The sequence below is a fragment of the Aethalodelphis obliquidens genome, unplaced genomic scaffold (assembly GCF_003676395.1).
Source record: "Aethalodelphis obliquidens isolate GAN/ISIS:26980383/991018 unplaced genomic scaffold, ASM367639v1 scaffold11, whole genome shotgun sequence".
NCBI lineage: Eukaryota > Metazoa > Chordata > Mammalia > Artiodactyla > Delphinidae > Aethalodelphis > Aethalodelphis obliquidens.
In genome coordinates, this window is record NW_020837955.1 from 15,080,849 (window position 1) to 15,101,073 (window position 20,225).

At 37.2% G+C, this 20,225-nt stretch overlaps 1 protein-coding gene across 16 annotated transcripts in view; it reads left to right on the forward strand.

Moving 5' to 3' along the window:
- LCOR (ligand dependent nuclear receptor corepressor) overlaps positions 1-20,225 on the forward strand; it is a 126,715-nt gene that overhangs the window by 23,499 nt on the left and 82,991 nt on the right. The window contains exon 1 of one of the 16 annotated variants that reach the window (XM_027112171.1): positions 19,097-19,120. The exons of the other annotated variants lie outside the window; for them this stretch is intronic. The gene's annotated coding sequence lies outside the window, so the exon portion shown is untranslated. Of the gene's footprint in view, positions 1-19,096; positions 19,121-20,225 lie in introns of those variants that run through there. 16 annotated transcript variants of the gene reach the window in all.

The following is a 20,225-nucleotide window of genomic DNA, read 5'->3' on the forward strand; positions in this document are numbered from 1 at the left end:
CTTCATTTTTAAATATTCATGCTTAGGTTTTTATAACTCTTGAGAGTGCCTTAATATTGTTTATATTTTGCTATCAGGAGTTCACAGATCCATACTTTAACAAGCGTGAATGAATTTATTTGTAACTTTTAGATTCTAAAACCCTCATGGAGGATGGCATGATGGACAGAGAATGGACATGGATACAAGCTATTCTTTTTCTACTGGCTCTTCCAGTCTCTTTGACAAGTTTGAGAAAATAACTGAAGAAAAGTGAGGCTCTGTTTTCAGTTGTATGGCAGTATTCTGCCAGTATCTATCAGGACTCTTCTATTGCAAGTTCAGAAACCCAATTCAAATTAATTTAAGTCAAGAAGGTCATTTTGTAGATTTATGAACTGGGAGTTAGCAGAATAAAGGTAAAGCTAGGTTCTTATATGACTGGATCCAGACATTTTACTTATGTCATCAGGAATATCTGCTTATCTCCATCTCTAAGCATTCATTTCTTCTTTTGGTTTCCTTTTTGAGCAGGTATGATGGTAAAGATGATCAATGGCAGCTCTAGACTTACATAATTTTTAAAGTCCACATATGTCTCTTTCTGTATAGCACCAACCAAATTGGGAGGATGGAAGGGTTCATGTCACTAAGGCCTGTGGGAGTGTGATTCTCTGACCCAACCAGTGACAGGTGCCTGGCTTTGGAAAGAGGCTTAAGTTCAGCCCTCCCTTATGGCTTGAAGGAGGAGCAGATTGACTGTTCAAAAGAAAATTGGGGGGCTTCCCTGGTGGCGCAGTGGTTGAGAGTCCACCTGCTGATGCAGGGGACACGGGTTCATGCCCCAGTCCGGGAAGATCCCACATGCCACGGAGCGGCTGGGCCCGTGAGCCATGGCCGCTGAGCCTGCACGTCTGGAGCCTGTGCTCTGCAACGGGAGAGGCTACGACAGTGAGAGGCCTGCGTACCGCAAAAAAAACCCCAAAAAACAAATTTTAGTATGTGCAATGAGAAGTCTTGCTCCCACCCATTCCACATTTACTCTAGTTTTATTTTCCTCCTATAAGCATTTTTATTATGTGTTCTTTCAGTGTTTCTTTGTAAAAATGAAAGCAGATGTTAGTATTTTTTGACTTTTCCCCCTTTCTTACATATAATGATACATACAGAATACCTTCTTCTGTACCTTGCTTTTTTCACTTAATGTATTTAAGCTATCTTTCCATTTCGGTATTTAAAGAGCATTTTCATTTTTCACAGCTGCATTGTATTCCATTGTGTGGATGTGTACTGTGATATATTAAACTAGGTGGTTTTTGAACATCTGAGTTTTCACTTTTCACTTAACACTGTGCTATAGTGAATGATGTTGTATGTGTTATTTTGTATGTACTGGTGTATGTAGGATACATTCCCAGAAATGGTATTACTGAGTTAAGGGTAAAATGTATTTGTAATTGTGATAGGTATTGTCAAATTGCCCTCTACCTAGGTGGTATAATTTTGTATTCCCTCCATCAGTGTAAGAGAGCGCTGTTAGGAGAATGTTTGTATCCCCACAACCTTACCAGTATGGTATTGTGTCTGACTTGTGGATTATTGCAAATCTGATAGGTAAAAAATATGCGCAGTGTAGTTTTCATTAGCATTCTCTTTATCAGTGAGGTTGAGCCTCTTATTTTTAAAGACATTTCCATTTACATTTGATCTTGAATTGACTTCCTGCAGTGATTGTGATACATTGCCAATGGTGAAAGTAATAATAATATTTTAATGGGGAAGAAAGGGAGGAGATGATTGTTACTAGAAAAAAATTTTTGGATCCTCTCCCTTCAACTAATGGATTTTCACATAATTCAGAATTGATTCTGAAAGTTCAGATGCTTTGTTACTGCTTTAGGAGACCTGCGGTGTGTGATTGGTGCAGCACAGCCATCCAGGTTTTTCTGAGCATGCCTTTTGTACCCTTTCAAGAAAGCATAGATTGGTGTTACGCCGTCTCTTTAAACTGCATCGAAGGATTGTAGAAAATTGTTCAAATTTTGCCCAAAGGTCTGGTCTTGTATTCACCGTAGGTGTTTGCTGAAGTAGACTCTTTATCTAGTTGGTGTAAGTTGATTTCTGTAAATGTTTTTGCTTACATTTAGTGAGTTCTACAAAATGCTAGATGCCTTCTTTCATGGTGCTGTTTGTCTCCAAATTGCCTATTTTATCTGTTCTTTTTGGCACTTCATTCTTTCTGTGTCAGTCAGCATTTTGTTTACTGAGAGGGAGAACAATTTTGAGCTTTTTGGTAGTAATGTCACTTTGCATTCTGAACTGAAACCCTCTTCTCTAAGCAGTTACGTTTTTGCAGCTATTAATGCCATTAAATATTGTCTTGGCATGAGTTTATGAACATTATTGTTTAATTTCTCAAAATCTGACATCTAAGGAATTATAGAAGCATATAGTAGAATATACAACAAAGATTAAAAATATTAAGAATAAATGTGCCCAGTTAAGAAGGGAACAATAGGCAGAATAAGGGTAGAAACTGATGACTCAGAGAACAGTCTTATATTCTGAGAACCAGGTTGGTAAGGAAGTAGATACTCAGTGACTCATAGATACTGATCCAAAATGTTCTCTGTCCAATAAAGGTATATTTACTTAATGGATTTCTCAAGCAAGGACAGCCTCTTTGCTTTAGGAACAGTCTTTGTTTAGATAGTTTGGTTGAATTGCATTTTTAATTTATTCATTGAGCGAAATGTTCTGTGAACATTTATGCTAACTACTAAGCACTATGCTAGATGCAGGGATACAGTGATGTATTTAGGAGACTGTACTTGCTTACATGGCACTTAGAGTCTAACAGGAGAAATAGGGCCATTAATTACATGAGAAACCTATAACTGACTGTGAAATGAGACAGGAGCTCTGCAAGGAGACAGTGTTCTCTCTGTGTATGTAATTGTGTTTGTGAAGGGGGACAGATTGGAGTAATAGAAATTCGGAAGAATTTCTAAGAAATTTTTATTTGAGAAGTGAAAAATGAATAAGAGTTAACTAATTAGGGGAAGGAAGAGGAGAAGAGTGGTAGGTAGAGAGAATTCTTTCAGACAGGGTATCAGAGCATGTTTTCAGAAGACAGAAGAAGAAAATAGACCATGGTTTCCCTCTTAGGATTCTGATTTATATAAATATTTATATTTCATTTTCACAACTTGGTGGCACTTAAGCATGCTTTAGGCTCAATTTTGGCTGTAGAATATTCTTTGACTATTTTTTTTAATTAGGGAAACTGATACATGTGAAATTCTGGGGGGTGGGGAGCACTGGATGAGTTTATTATTAAAATGTTACAGGGAAGAAAGACAGAGTGTACTCAGGCACTGGATATTTCTGTAAATGGACAGCTGTACAGTCACTTCCGTTGGGGAAGCATGAAGGCATTATTTGGTAGGCACTCCTGCCTTACCCTCTTCTCTTTCCAAGTTCAAATAGGAGTGATTTTCTTTTACCACCTTTTTAAATTGAGATATTAAAATGCACAGATCTTAAGTTTTGACAGTTGTGCATACGCCTGTGACCTCCATCCAAAACAAGATAAAAAACCTCGTGGAAAGTTTACTCCTGTCCTTTTCCAGCCAGTTGCTCACCACCACAATAACTGATTTCTATCACCATAAATTAGTTTTGCCTACATCCTAGATTTCACTAAAAGAATCTTACAGTATGCACTCTTTTTGTGTCTGGCTTCTTTCGCTTAAACAAATATTTGTGTGTGTTGTTACATTAATAGTTCATTCCTTTTTTTAAGTGGATTTATTGAGAAATAATTCATATAGCAAATAATTTACCCATTTAATGTATAAAAGTAAATGATTTTTACTATATTCATGGAGTTGTATAATCATTACCACAATGAGATTTTAGAACATGTTTGTCACCCCAATGGGTATCATTATATTCGGTTTACAGATGAGAACCCATACCCATTTAGCAGTCACTCCTTATCCTGTCCCCTATCTTTCTAACCCCCCAGCCATAGACAATTACTTATTTACTTTGTCTCTATAGATTTGCCTATTCTGGACATGATTAGTTCATTCTTTTTTTTTTTTGTGATACGTGGGCCTCTCACTGTTGTGGCCTCTCCTGTTGCGGAGCACAGGCTCCGGACGCGCAGGCTCAACGGCTGTGGCTCACGGGCCCAGCCGCTCTGTGGCATGTGGGGCTTGAACCTGTGTCCCCTGCATTGGCAGGCGAACTCTCAACCACTGCGCCACCAGGGAAGCCCCAGTTCATTCTTTTTTATTTTATTTTTTTCATCTTTTTTGGAGTATAATTGCTTTACAATGGTGTGTTAGTTTCTGCTTTATAACAAAGTGAATCAGTTATACATAGGTTCCCATATCTCTTCCCTCTTGTGTCTCCCTCCCTCCCACCCTCCCTGTCCCACCCCTCTAGGTGGTCACAGAGCACCGAGCTGATCTCCCTGTGCTATGCGGCTGCTTCCCACTAGCCATCTGTTTTACGTTTGGTAGTGTATATATGTCCATGCCACTCTCTCACTTTGTCACGGCTTACCCTTTCCCCTCCCCATATCCTTAAGTCCATTCTCTAGTAGGTCTGTGTGTTTATTCCCATCTTACCCCTAGGTTCTTCATGACTTTTGTTTTTTCTTAGATTCCATATATGTGTGTTAGCATACGGTATTTGTCTTTCTCTTTCTGACTTATTTCACTCTGTATGACAGAGTCTAGGTCCATCCACCTCACTACAAATAACTCAATTTCGTTTCTTTTTATGGCTGAGTAATATTCCATTGTGTATATGTGCCACATCTTCTTTATCCATTCGTCTGATGATGGACACTTAGGTTGCTTCCATGTCCTGGCTGTTGTAGAGCTGCAGTGAACATTTTGGTACATGACTCTTTTGAATTATGGTTTTCTCAGTATGGTTTGCCCAGTAGTGGGATTGCTGAGTTCATTCTTTTTTATTGCTGAGTAGTATTCCATTGTATGGATATAGCACAGTTTGTCTGTTTCATTGCTGATGGACATTTGGGTTGTTTCCAGTTTGGGGTTTCTATAAAGATACTCCATAAACATTTTTGTTTAAGTCTTTTTGTTTCTCTTGGGTGAATACTTAGGAATGGAATTGCTGGGTCATAGGGTAGAAATGTATACTTAACTTCATAAGAAACTGCCAAACAGCTCTCCAAAGAAGTTAAATCTCCACATTACATTCCCCCAACAATGTATGTAGAGACCAGTTAGTCCACGTCCTCACAAATATTTGGTGTTTGTCAGTCTTTCCTATTTTGACCTTCCTAGTGGTTGTGAAATGGTATCTGATTGTGATAATGTTTTATTTTTGTTGATTTGTAAAAATACTTTATATAATTAATATAATTTTATATATATATATATATATAAACTGACATTTGCTCTTAAAAAATGTAAAGTTAGAAATAGATATCTGTGGGGAGCTACTGTAACATGGAGTTTCTGAGTCTCCAAAATATTTTTTTAGAGAATCAGAATAGAAAAAGTTCACTTTATTTAGACCTTTTCTAAGGAGATTGCCACAGTAGTTGGTTCATTGTTGAACCATGAAACAATTCCCTGTAGGCAGGGAAGAATAACTGCTTTTAGGAGGTATAACTTACAAAACAGCAATAACAGCAACCAAATTCAGTAACTTTCAAAAGTCACAATACCTGCCATTTCATAGAGTTCAAGATAGAATCATGGTTCTCAATTCATCTCCTCCCTAGGAAGTTTTGTCACTTTTGGTAGAGTCCCAAATGGACCCAAATAGTCTGTGCCACATAGAATCATTCTTTCTCACCAGTAAGACACCTGAAATGAGAACTGCCCCTAAACTAGCTCTATAGTTTGCTCTCCAGAAGTTGTCTCACAATCTGTAGCTAACTCACATTCTGTGTCCGATAGTCCACATAGCTAGAGTTAGGTGTGAACTCCATTGTTAGGGCACATGTGGCTTACATCATAACTTCAGTGTCAGTAACAAGTATTGCTGAGCCTGCAGAAATTTCAGAGAGCTTGGGACAGGGTACCATCAGCATCAGCAGCCATAATTTAGCTTTTACATCATGGAGTCTTTAGAAAACCAGCCTTTTGGTTGACTGGGAGACATTCATGAGCTTTCACCAGCCTTTCTTGCTTGTGGAAAAGACAACATGGGGCATTTGATGACCCTGAAGGAATTTTGTTGAAAATGATTTACTGGGTGTGAACCTTTACTAAAGTGGAAAGCTTTCCAGATAGTCTAGGAATATTTATTATTAAGCGTATATATCTCCCGTGTGATAAAACTGTTAGACATCTGGTCCCTTTTCGTAGAGATCAGTATGCTGACATCTTAGATCTTAAAAGAGGCTTGCAAATTTTCCTCACTTTGTAAAAGTTTTTATCACCACTATATACTCCATCATTGAAGATTCTTTATGATTTTTGCCTATCTGTATTCCAGCCAGTCTTTTATTCACACTGCCAATGTAATTTTTCTAAAATATGCCATTATCCTGTCAGAAATCCTTCAGACATTCCCCATCGTCTTCAGGATAAAATCCAGACTTTAACGTGGCTTTCCAGGAGCATCTTAGCCTGCTGCTTACAGTTTTACCTAATTTATTTCCATGTCCCAATAATCAGCATGATAATAGCTAACATTTATATAGTACTTACTTTATATACCAAGCACTGGCCCAGGCAGTCATAATAAACTGCCTGTATTCCTCAGGTAGACCATGTACTCCCATGTCATACCTTTTGCTCACTCTGTACTCTGGAGTACTCTTTATCAGGCTGTTCTGTATAATAATACCTGCTTGTTCTTTCACACTCCATTCAGACATCACTTCTTGGAAGCTGATCCCAAACTCATTTTCTGCACCCCACCCCCAATCCTCACCTCTTAAAATTGTTCCGAGATGTCAGGGCAATGCACATGTAATATCTAGCATTAAGCAGAACAGAGAGTTTTTCCTCCCTGTGCTACATCTTCTCTTTAGCGAGCATGGTTCAGTAGGACTGCCTTGCCCAAGTTTAAGGGCATAGAGAATGGAGTTTATGACTATTCATCATCAACATCACCTCCTCAAACCCTGTGTTTGAAAACACTTGGGTCCAGAGGCAAAATTCTTAAGTCTCGTAATAAGTAAGATAGTCATTGCCTTTGAAGATCCCAAAGTCTAATGGAAATAGATTTATAAACAGCTAATTATAACTAGCTAAATCAGAGATTTAAATATTGAAAAAAGCCATAAAAGAATTAGAAGAAGCATAGGCAGTTTTTTTCTATCATAGTGAATTTGGGAAGGCCTTCAGATCTAAACTGAGAATTATAAAGGAAATGATTGCTTTATTTAAAAATTAAGTGTATTTTACATGACAAAAAATGCTATAAAATCAAAAAGGAAATAGAGGAATAAGATTGCAGCTTTTATTAATATATAATCTCTACCATATATTAAAATGAACTTGTAAAATTCAGAAAGCAAAAAGGATTACTAGCCCACTAGAAAAATGGATGAGAAAATGAATAGGGATTTCACAAAGAATTCAAAGAGATCAATAAACATGAAAATTGTTCAAGATTAATTATAATTGAGGAATTGCAAATTTAAACTGCAAGTTAAAATCTTCTGCCTATCATGTTAAGGTAAGTTGTGTCAAAAGTTCATGGAGCCATCTCAAAGGTGCTCCCACTGGCCTAAGATGAAAAACGTGAATGTAAAAAAAGTAAGGACTGGGCTTCCCTGGTGGCGCAGTGGTTGAGAGTCCACCTGCAGATGCAGGGGACACAGGTTTGTGCCCCGGTTCGGGAAGATCCCACATGCCGCGGAGCGGCTGGGCCCGTGAGCCATGGCCGCTGGGCCTGCGCGTCTGGAGCCTGTGCTCCGCAACGGGAGAGGCCACAACGGTGAGAGGCCCGCGTACCGCCAAAAAAAAAAATAAAAAATAAAAAAAAATAAGGACTGCAGTAGGTTGAACTATACCAAATGAGTAAAATTCCAGGAGTCCATAATGATATTTTAAAAATAAAAAGCAAAAATTACTATTGATAACCTTTGGAGATTTCAAGGGTGTTAGCTCATTCTTATGAAAATTTATGCATAGAAAGTAGGATGTATTTTGTTGCAGAATGTATTCAAACTAAACAAACAGTTGATAGCAGAAAGCTCTTCTTTACTGAAGAATTTCAGTTAATAAATGAGGAAGGAATGAAGGTATTAGAAAAGTCACCACTTTGTGCCCATAGTACAATAATAGATCTAGGCAGATTATTGATGTATACTAAAATTATTAGGTGAAAGGTGATAGGTAACTTTATAATGGTGGGTTCAAGTTAATACCCAGAATTCACTGTTCAGTCTTAGCATCACTGAAAGTAGAACAGGCAGATATATGTCTCTTGATTTGATAAAATAGGAAAGGCATAGCGCTACTTGCGAAGTATTCTACCCTACAAAAATTAACATGAATCTAATCATGAAAAGTAAAAGAGGGCAATTAGATCATGTAAGGTGTATTAGGCTGTTGTTGTGAGGACTTTGGTTTTTTTTGGGTGCAGGTGTGGGATATGTCCCTAGTGGCCTCTTTCTCCCATAATTTACTTTAATCCTTTGAAGTAAAGCTCAGCTGCATTTCGGACAGTCAAACCTGATTTTATTTCCTTTATTTTTTAGAGCAGTTTAAGGTTCACAGCAAAATTGAGGGGAAGATAGAACTTTTGGCTTTTACTATGAGTAAAATCAGGAGCATGCTAGGTTTTTGAGCAGGAGACTGACATGATGATCTGGCTTAATTTTAACAAACTACCTGACTGCTGTGTCGAGAATCGGCCGGGAGAAGGGGGAGCAGGAGTATTAGTACAGATACCACGTTGGAAGATTTTGCGTTTGTCCAGGTGAGAGTTGGGTTGCTTGCACTGGATACTAGTAGACCAGGGGTCCCCAATGCCTGGGCCGTGGGCAGGTACCGGTCTGCAGCCTCTTAGGAACTGGGCCACACAGTGAGAGATGAGTGAAGCTTCATCTGCCACTCCCCATCACTTGCATTACTGCGTGAACCATCCCACCCACCCGTCCCGTGGAAAAATTGTCTTCCACAAAACCGGTCCCTGGTGCCAAAAAGGTTGGGGACTGCTGTAGTACAGTAAGGGAGAAGTGATTAGGACTGTAAATATATTAAATTGGCAGAGATTGGTTAGGATTAGTAGGGGCAACATAATTTCTGATTAGATTAATGTGGGGCATGAGAGAGAGGAGATAAGGAGGACTATAAAGGTTTTGGTTCAAGCAATTCAAAGTGCAGGGTTGCCTTTAACAAAGGTGGGAGAGACTGTGAGTGGAGCAGGTTTGGAAGAGAAGATAAAGAATTCAATTTTGAGTCTCTTCCACATAGTAGGTATGTATTATGAATATAGTACTGCTGAATATTAAGAACCAAGGATATGAGACAGCTGCCATGAGAAGGCCTTTCATTGTCAGTTTCACATTGTTCCTTATCTGTGTGAGTTCTCACTTCATGAGCCTGACATTGTTTCTGTATTTTTTTGTTTTGTTTTTCCATTTAAGATTTGTGCATATAATACCTACTTTGTGCCAGGTACTATTCTCTCTAATTTCTCAAATACTAATTTTTTAAATCCTCATAAAAACCTTGTGAGGTAAGTGTATTGCATGTTTCAGAGCTGAGGCACTGAGAAATTAAGGAACTTGCCAAAGGTCACACAGCTCGAAAAGGTAGAGTTAGGACTCATACCCACACAGCTTAGTTCCAGAGTAAAAATGAGTTAAATAAAGTGAACCTATTAGGCTGCAAGTGCTGATACAAAAGCTGTAGAAATTATATCTCAAGGTGCTCTTAACCTAGGCAGGTTTTTATGTGAGGTCTTCTTGAATGTAATGGTTATCTAAGTAGGAAAATATCTATCAATACTGAATCTTTATCCATACCTCAACATAATAAAGGCCATATATGATAAGCCCACAGCTAACATTGTACTCACCAGTGAAAAGCTGGAAGCATTTCTTTTAAGATCAGGAACAAGACAAGGATGTCCACTCTCACCACTTTTATTCAACATGTATTGGAAGTCCTAGCCACAGCAATCAGACAAGAAGAAGAAAGAAAAGAATTCCAAATTGGAAAGGAAGAAGTAAAACCATCACTGTTTGCAGATGACATACTATACATAGAAAATTCTAAAGACACCACCAAAAAACCACTAGAGCTCATCGATGAATTTGGTAAAGTTGCAGGATACAAGATTAATACACAGAAACCTGTTGCATTTCTATACACTAACAGTGAACTATCAAAAAGAGAAATTAAGGAAACAATCTCATTTACCATTGCATCAAAAAAAATAAAATACCTAGGAATAAATCTCTACCTAAAGAGATTAAAGACCTGTACTTGAAAAACTGTGACACTAATGAAAGAAATTGAAGATGGCACAACAGGTGGAAAGATACATCATGTTAATGGATTGGAAGAATTAATATTGCTAAAATGACCATATTACCCAAGGTAATCTACAGATTCAGTGCAATCCCTATCAAAATACTAAGGGCATTTTTCACAGAACTAGAACAGATAATTTTAAAATTTGTATGGAAACACAAAAGACCCCAAATAGCCAAAACAATCTTGAGAAAGAAGAACAGAAGTGGAGGAATCATGCTGCCTGACTTCAGATTATAATACAAAGCTACAGTAATCAAAGCAGTATGGTACTGGCACAAAAACAGACATACAGATCTATGGAGCAGAATAGAGAGCTTGGAAATAGACCCACGCACTTATGGTCAATTTATGACAAAGGAGGCAAGAATATACAGTGGAAAAAAGACAGTCTCTTCAGTAAGTGGTGCTGGGAAAACTGGACAGTTACATGTAAAAGAGTGAAGTTAGAACATTCTCTATGCCATGTGTAGACCCAAAATGGATTAAAGACCTAAATGTAAGACTGGAAACCATAGAACTCCTAGAAGAAAACATAGGCAGAACATTCATTGACATAAATCATAGTTTTTTTTTTTTTTGGATCTCTCTCCCCATGCAAAGGAAACAAAAGCAAAAATAAACAAATGAGACCTAATTAAACTTAAAAGCTTTTGCACAGCAAAGAAAACCATGGACAAAACAAAAAGATAACCTATTGAATGGGAGGAAATATTTGCAAATGATATAACCTATAAGGTGTTAATATCCAAAATATATAAACAGCTCATACAACTCAACATCAAAAAAAAATCCAATTTAAAAATGGGCAGAATACCTGAATAGACATTTTTCCAAAGAAGACATACAGATGGCCAAAAGACAATGAAAAGATGCTCAACATCGTTAATCATTAGAAAAACATAAATCAAAGCCACAGTGAGATATCACCTCACACCTGTCAGAATGGCTGTCATCAGAAAGACCACAAATAATAAATGTTGGTAAGGATTTGAAAAAAAAGGAACCCTTGTACACTATTGGTGGGAATGTAAATTTGTGTAGCCAGTATGGAAAATATGGAGGTTTCTCAAAAAAAAACTAAAAATAGAACTACCATGTGACCCAGCAATTCCACTCCTGAGTATTTTATCTGGGAAAAAAAAGAAAACTCTAATTCCAAAAGATACACTCACCCCAGTGTTCATAGCAGCATTATTCACAGTTGCCAAGATACGGAAGTAACCTTAGTTGTGTCCATCAGCAAATGAATGGATAAAAAAAAATGGGGGTGTGTGTGTACACACACTCAGTGGAATACTAATCAGCCATAAGGAATGAGATCTTGCAATTTACAACAACATGGATGGACTTGGAAGGTATTATGCTAAGTGAAATAAGGCAGAGAAAGACATACTGTATGATGTTACTTATGTGTAGAATCTAATGAATTTAACAGAAAAGAAACACAGATATAAAGAACTAACTAGTAGTTACCGTGGGGAGGGGCAAGATAGGGGTAGGGGATTAAGAGGAATAAACTATGTATAAAATAAATAGGCTGCAAGGTTGTATAGTACAACACTAGGAATATAGCCAATATTTTATAATAACTGTAAATGGAATATAACCTTTAAAAATTGTGAATCACTATGTTGTACACCTGAAACTTACATAATGTTATACATCAACTATACCTCAGTTTAAAAAGAAAAACAGTGCATCTTTATCATTCTGTTTACATGTCTGGCATGTTGCAAGTATTGGTTTGGGATTTGTGGACTGATGTTATTCTGGGTGCTTCATATTTTCTCCTATTTAATGTTGTGTCAGTTGCTTGACTGATAATGTTGAAAATTCTTAAGGAGTTGGCTGGCCTCTTTGCATTCAGTTATTGATTTTACTCCTTTTTGTTTTTTGGCTCCACCGCTTTCTTAGTTCCCCAACCAGGGATTGAACCTGGGCCCCAGCAGTGAAAGCCCCAAGTCCTAACCACTGGACCTCCAGGGAATTCCTTGGTTTTACTTCTTTTACTCCTTTCATTGCCCCAAAAGGCAGTGTAGCTTTTTAGTTCAGATTCCTCTTTAGTAATCTTGATGAACTTTCTGTCAGTTTGAAATGATACAGTTTTGCAAAGTGTTTTATATTAATTTGTTTTTCCTTGAGGATATACTCAGTCTCTACAAGGTGATGATGATGATGGCTAGCCTTTTTAGGTTAATATTCTTGAGGACCACATAATAAGTGTAAAACAGTGTATGATTTAATTCAGCTTTTCTTTCTTGGCATTAGTGAGCCATCAGTACAGTTTCTGGGGAAAAAAATGCCAATCCTTATTTATCCAGATTGAATGTAACACTTAGTATTTGTTTCTTATATTGAATGCAGGTGAACCACTGAGCACAGATGATTATTTGAGTGGCTGTCAATTCTCCCAAAGATTTCATATAATGGACACCATTCTAGATGCGTAGACAAGAAGTAAATTCATTATATAGAAGGATGCTTTAGGGTATTTGGGTTTATTTCTCTCAGGGAACCTGATTGAGAACGGCTGATCTGGGCTGTGGTCTGTTTTTGTAAGGCTCAAGAGCTAAGGATTTTAAGGGTTATGTAAAAAAAAAAAGCAGGAACAGAGACTATATATGGCCTGCAACACGTAAAATATTTACTATATAGCCTTTTACAGAAAAGGTTTGTCCAGCTCTCCTCTAAGAGGAGAATACTTAAATTTGAATCCCAGCTTCTCCTTTTTGTATCTGTTTGACCTTAGTATCTGCCTCTATAAATGGGGGATAGTAATAATACCTGTCTCATCCGGAGCCTGTGCTCCGTGGCGGGAGAGGCCACAACAGTTAGAGGCCCGCATATCGCAAAATAAATAAATAAAATATCCTGAGTAATAATACCTGTCTCAGAATTTTTGGGAAGATTACATAAAATAATGAATGTCAAGTTTAAAAATACAACTTTAGTGAATGTTAGCTGGCATTATTATAATTCTGTAATATGTGATATAAAATGATAATGATGTTTGTATGTTGCTTTTATGAATATGGTGTTTAGCAGATAATCAAGTCTGCTCTTCTGTTGCGATGTGAAGCAATGGTAAATTGAGAACATTAGCCAGTATTTTTGGTACCATGATATTTGATATATTCTTATAGTGGGACTATCCTCTTAAAAACCATTAAGTCTGTTACCCACTAAACACCACATTTTGGTGACTGTAATTATTTCTCAAGGTATTTCTCTTTTCTTTGAATAGCACTAATTTAATTTTTTTATTTGATAATAGCTTCCTCTTATCGCTTGAGTTTTGATACCCTAGAGAAACAGTTGTCAAACCTTTTGGGTCTTAAGACCCCTCAAAAATTATTCAGTTCTTTGAAGAGCCGTTGTATTAATAATTTATTTGAAAATAACAATAATCAACCTATTACATGTTAACATTTTAGTGAAAATCATTGTTTTCCAAAACAAAAAACTTAAGTGGGAAAAGGAGCATTGTTTGTACATTTTGCAAATTCCTTTAAAGTCTGTGTTAATAGAAGATAGCTGGATCCCTGTATCTACTTTTTCATTCAACTATTGCATATGTTATTTTCGTTGAAGAAAATCTAGTCTCATACAGAAATGTTGTTGGAAAAGGGAGAAATATTTTAATAGTCTTGCAAATAACTGTGGATGTTTTTCTTGGATACAACACCAAAACTTCATGAGTGATGTTTTTTTCTTTTTAATTAATAAAGTCTGTTTTTTAGAGCAGTTTTAGGTTCACAGCAAATTGAGCAGAAAGTACTAAGAGTTTCCATATACACATAAACTCCCCACTATAGGCATGTAGAACCACAGTGGTACATTTATCACAACTGATGAACCTACATTGACCCATCATTATCACCCAAAGTCCATAGTTTACATTAGCGTTCATTCTTGTACATTCTGTGGGTTTTGACACATGTATCCACCATTGTAGTATCGTATAGAATAGTTTCACTGCCTTAAAAATCCTCTGTGCTCTGCGTATTCATCCCCCCTTTCGCCCCAGTCCTGGCAACCATTGATCTTTTTACTGTCTCCATAGTCTCGCCTTTTTCAGAATGTTCAGAATATAGTATGTAATCTTTTCAGGTTGGCCTGTTTCACTTAGTAATATGCATTTAAGTTTCCTCCGTGTCTTTTCATGATTTGATAGCTCATTTTTTTTTAGCACTGAATAATAATTCTGTGTCTGGATATTCCACAGTTTATCCACTCACCTGAAGGACATCTTGGTTTCTTCTAAGTTTTAGCAATTATGAATACAGCTGCTAGAAACATCTGTGTACAGGTTTTTTTTGTGGACATAAATTTTCAGATCATTTGAGTAAATACCAAGGAGTGCAGTTGCTGAATCGTATGGTAGGAGTATGTTTCATTTGTAAGAAACTGCTAAATTGTCTCCCAAGGTGGCTATACCATTTTGCATTATTCTCAGCAATGAATGAGAATTCCTGTTCTTTCACATCCTCAGCAACTTTTGGTGTTCTCAGGTGTTGTTGTTTTTTCTTAATTAATTTATTTTTGGGTCTTCGTTGGGTCTTCGTTGCTGCAGGCAGGCTTTGTCTAGCTGTGGCGAGTGGGGGCTACTCTTCGTTATGGTGCGCGGGCTTCTCTTTGTTACGGTGGTGCGCGGGCTTCTCATTGCGGTGGCTTCTCATGTTGCAGACCACAGGCTCTAGGTGCGCGGGCTTCAGTAGCTGTGGCTTGCAGGCTCTAGAGTGCAAGCTCGGTAGTTGTGGTGCACGGGCTTAGTTGCTCCGTGGCGTGTGGGATCTTCCCGGACCAGGGCTTGAACCTGAGTCCCCTGCATTGGCAGGCAGACTCCTAACGACTGCGCCACCAGGGAAGCCCCTCAGGTGTTTTTTTATTTTGAGAATTTGGGTTGGTTATGTTCTACTTAAAGTTGTAATATGGAGTATTTTAAAATTTATTCTACATTTTTGTCAGTAAGAATGCCTTGTTCTAATATTTCTTGATATATGTTCCCCTTAATGGTTTTAAAGACTGTGTCATATATTATTCCAGTTCTTTATATTTGTTGTTATTAAACTACACACAGAATTTCAAGGATCAGTTCATCACTATATTGTAGGGATACTATTTAGTGTATAATATTCTTCCCAGAGATACCCGGCAGTTCTGGTGTTTTCTTTTCACTGTTATAACATACTTTTTAGTAATTGTAGATTCAAAGAACATGATATAGTAACATCTAGTACTTACTGATTACTTAGTGTCAGTCATTGGATAAATATAATTTGAGTTTTTTTCCTTAAATGTATTCATTTGTACTTACACGAACATACTAGTCTTTATTCTGCAGAGACTTCAGAGATTTTACTGGACTATTTATCTAGTCTTTTGTGCTATCTGTTACTACTCCACTCTGCATCTCTTTCTGAGCACTGGTAATAATTAGACTAAATGCTGAAGTATCCTATTGCTTTCACTTCTCTAGTCAAAAAGTCGCCACTTGTTTCCTATCTTTAAACCAGTATTTGCACATAACCGTATAATCTGTTCCTCAGCAAACTGAGAACTAAAGAAATGCCACAGTATTCTGAAGATATATCTATTAATTGGAGTTTCATTGCAGTTTTTCACTGCCACACACTTGCAGTAAAAAATGCCACTTTAACCTATGAATGCCGTTGATGACACAGAAATACTGCTTTTACTAAAACTCAGCCCTTGAGTACACATCTTGTTAATATTATATGTGATGAAATGGGAAGTATGCATAAAGCACTTACGTGATTGTTTGAGTTTGAGCTAAATTAGATGCTTTTTTTTTTCATGGAACACCGTTTTACTTGGAAGAATGTCTGACAAACTGATTATTCAGACTTTAGTATTTGACAGACATTTTCTCAAAAATGAATGAAATGAGCCTGTTATACAGGGTGGAGAGGGGAGGAAATAACAGTATTTGTTTGCCAGTGATAATATTCCAGCTTCAAGAAAAAATTAGAATTTTGGAAAACATACTATCCACTACTGTTGAGTGTGACAACTCCCCTTTAAAAACTTTTCTGATGAGATTAGTGGTCATATTAACAAACGTGCTTTTTTTATTTGGTGGGATATGGTACAATGAAATATGTCTACATTGGAAGAGTCACATAATTCAGTGAAATAGTACTTTCCAAATGGCCAGTACCTGACATAAATCAAGCATAGGTCATGGATCCTTTCCAAGTGCAAAATAGGCCAATGGAGTTTTTGGTAGCAAAGATTTTATTTTTGAATTAACATATAGAAAAATTGATCATTTTTGTGTACAGTTCTAGGAATTTTACTCTATGTATAAATTTGTATACCCACCACCACATTCAAGATGCAGAATAATTCCATTATCCCAAAGAACTCCTGTATGCTCTTCTTTTGTAATTACCCCTTTCCAAACCTCTGGCAACCTCTGATCTGTTCTTCATTACTATAGTTTTGTCTTTTTGAGAATGTCATATAAATGGAATCATATATATAGAAAGTAACCATTTGAGACTGGCTTCATTCACTCAGCATAATGCCTTTGAGAGTCATCCATGTTTCAGCTATCAATATTCATTTCTATTTTAAAAAATTAAAGTTCACCATTTTAATCATTTTAAAGTGTATCATTTAGTAGTTTTTACTACACTCACAGTGTTGTACAACCATCACCACTATCAAATTTTATAGCATTTTCATTACCCCAGATACCCCATACCCATTATAGTCACTCCCTCCTTCCCCTCCCCCATCCTCTGGCAATCACTAATATCCTTTCTGTCTCTATGGGTATGCCTATTCTAGACATTCTATATAGAGTCGTATAACATATGACCTTTTGTGTCTGGCTTCTTTTAGCATATTACTTTTGAGGTTAATCCATAATACAATACATATCAGTATTACATTCCTGTATTAGTCAGCTCAGGCTGCGGTCATAAAATGTTGAATGTCTTAAACAGCAGATATTAATTTTCTCACATTCCAGATCAAGGTCCAGCATGATTGGTTTCTTGTGAGTACTCTCTTCCTGGCTTGTAGATGCCCACCTTCTCACTACGCCCTCAGATGGCCCTTTCTCTGTAATCAAGTGGGAGTCAGGGGCTCTCTCTGGTATCTCCTTTTTTATTTATATATTTTTATTTTTTATTTTTATTTTTATTTTTTTTTCAGTACGCAGGCCTCTCACTGTTGTGGCCTCTCCCATTGCAGAGCACAGGCTCTGGACGCGCAGGCCCAGCTGCCATGGCTCCCAGGCCTAGCTGCTCCACAGCATGTGGGATCTTCCTGGACCGGGGCACGAACCCGTGTCCCCTGCATCGGCAGGCAGACTCTCAACCACTGCGCCACCAGGGAAGCCCTATATATTTTTATTTTTTATTGAAGTATAGTTGATTTAGTGTTTCAGGTATACAGCAAAGTGATTCAGTTATACATACATATATAAATATGTACTCTTTTTCAGATTCTTTTCCATTATAGGTTATTACAAGCTATATAGTTCCCTGTGCTATACAGTAGGTCCTTGTTTATCTATTTTATATATAGTAGTGTGTATCTGTTAATCGCAAATTCCAAATTTATCCCTACACCCCCTCTTTCCTCTTTGGTAACCGTAAGTTTGTTTTCTGTCTGTGAGTCTATTTCTCCTTTGTAAATAAGTTCATTTGTATCCATTTTTAAGATTCCTCTTATAAGCAATATTATGTGATATTTGTCTTTCTCTGATCTACTTCATTTAGTATAATGATATCTCTTCTTATAAGGACACTAATCCTATCAGATCAGCTCCGATTTCCCCTTAACCTTAATTAAAATAAAGTTACATTGGGGAGTTCCCTGGTGGTCCAGTGGTTAGGACTTGGCACTTTCACTGTTGTGGCCCGGGTTCGATCCCTGGTTGTGGAACTAAGATACTGCAAGCCGCACAGCATGGCCCCCCCAAAAAAAAGTTACATTGGCGGTTAGGATTTCAACATACATATGGGGAGGTACAAGCATTCAGTCTATAACAATTCCTTTCTGTTTTTTTTTAAATTTATTTATTTAGTTTTGGCTGTGTTCTAGTTGCAGTGAGCAGCGGCTACTCTTCGTTGTGGTGCGTGGGCTTCTCATTGCGGTGGCTTCTCGTTGCGGAGCATGGGCTCTAGGCACGTGGGCTTCAGTAGTTGTGGCACACGGGCTCGGTAGTTGTGGCTCATGGGCTCTAGAGTGCAGGCTCAGTAGTTGTGGCGCATGGGCTTAGTTTCTCCGCGGCATGTGGGATCTTCCCGGCCCAGGGCTCCAAGCTGTGTCCCCTGCATTGACAGGCGGATTCTTAACCACTGCGCCACCAGGGAAGTCCAAACAATTCCTTTTTATGGCTGAATACTATTACGTGGTATGCTTAAACCCTGTTTTGTTTATCCATTCATCAGTTGCTGGACATTTGGGTGTTTCTGCTTTTTGGCTATTACAAATATTGACGCTGTGAACGTTCCTGTAACAAGTTTTGTTTGAACACCTGTTTTCATTTCTCTTAGGTATATACTTGGGAGAGGAATTGCTGGGTCACATGGTAATTCTATATTTAGCTTTTTGAGGAACCATCAAACTTCCACAGCATCTGCATCATTTTGCATTCCCGTCAGCAACATGTGAGGTCCCAATTTCTTTTATCTGTTTTTTTGTTGTGTTTTAAGAGTTCTTTTTATATTCTGGATGCTGGACTCTTATCATATATATGATTTGCAAAAATTTTCTCCTATTTTTTTCACTTTATTCATAATATTGTTTGATTCATAGAAGTTTTTAATTTTTGTGAAGTTTAGCGTTAAATATTTTGTTGTTTGTACTTTTGGTGTTATATTTAAGAATCCATTGCTACATCCAAAGTCACAAAGATTTACCCCTGTTTTCCTTTTAAGAGTTTTATGGTTTTCTCCCTTATGTTTAGATCTTTAATACATTTTGGGTTAATTTTTATATATGGTGTGAGGTCAAGAATCTAATAACTTCATTCTTTTGCATGTGGTTATCCAGCAGTCCCGGCGTCATTTGTTGAAAAGGCAATTCTTTCCCCACTGAATAGTCTTGACATCCTTGCCAAAAATCAGTTGACCATTGATGTATGGATTTACTTCGGATTCTCAGTTCTGTTCTATTGGTCTATATGTCTATTCTTGTGCCAGTACCACGCTTTTCTGATTATTGTGGCTTGTAATAGTTTTTGAAACCAGGATGTGTAAGTCCTCCAACTTCGTTCTTGTTGTTCAGCTTTCTTCAAAACATGATTGTTCTGGCTGTTTTGGCTCCCTTGCAGTTTCATATGAATTTTAGGGTCAGTCTGTCAGTTTCTGCCAAAAGCATTTTGGTAGGGATTGCATTGAATCTGTAGATCAATTTGGGGATCTGTAGATCTTAACAATATTATAGACAATAACAACCTGTAGATCTTAACAATAACAATCTGTAGATCTTAACAATATTAAGCATTCTGATCTAGGAACATAGGATGTTTTTCCATTTATTTAGGACTTCTTTCTTTCAACATTGTTTTGCAGTTTTTAGTGTACAAGTCTTCCACCTCCTTGGTTAAATTTATTCCTAAGTATTTTATTCATTTTGATAATATTGGAAATGGAATTGTTTCCTTCATTTCAGATTGTTCATTGCTAGTGTATAGGTATTCATTGCTAATGTACAGAAATACAAATGATTTTTGCATGTTCTTGTATCTGGCAACCTTGCTGAACTTGTTTA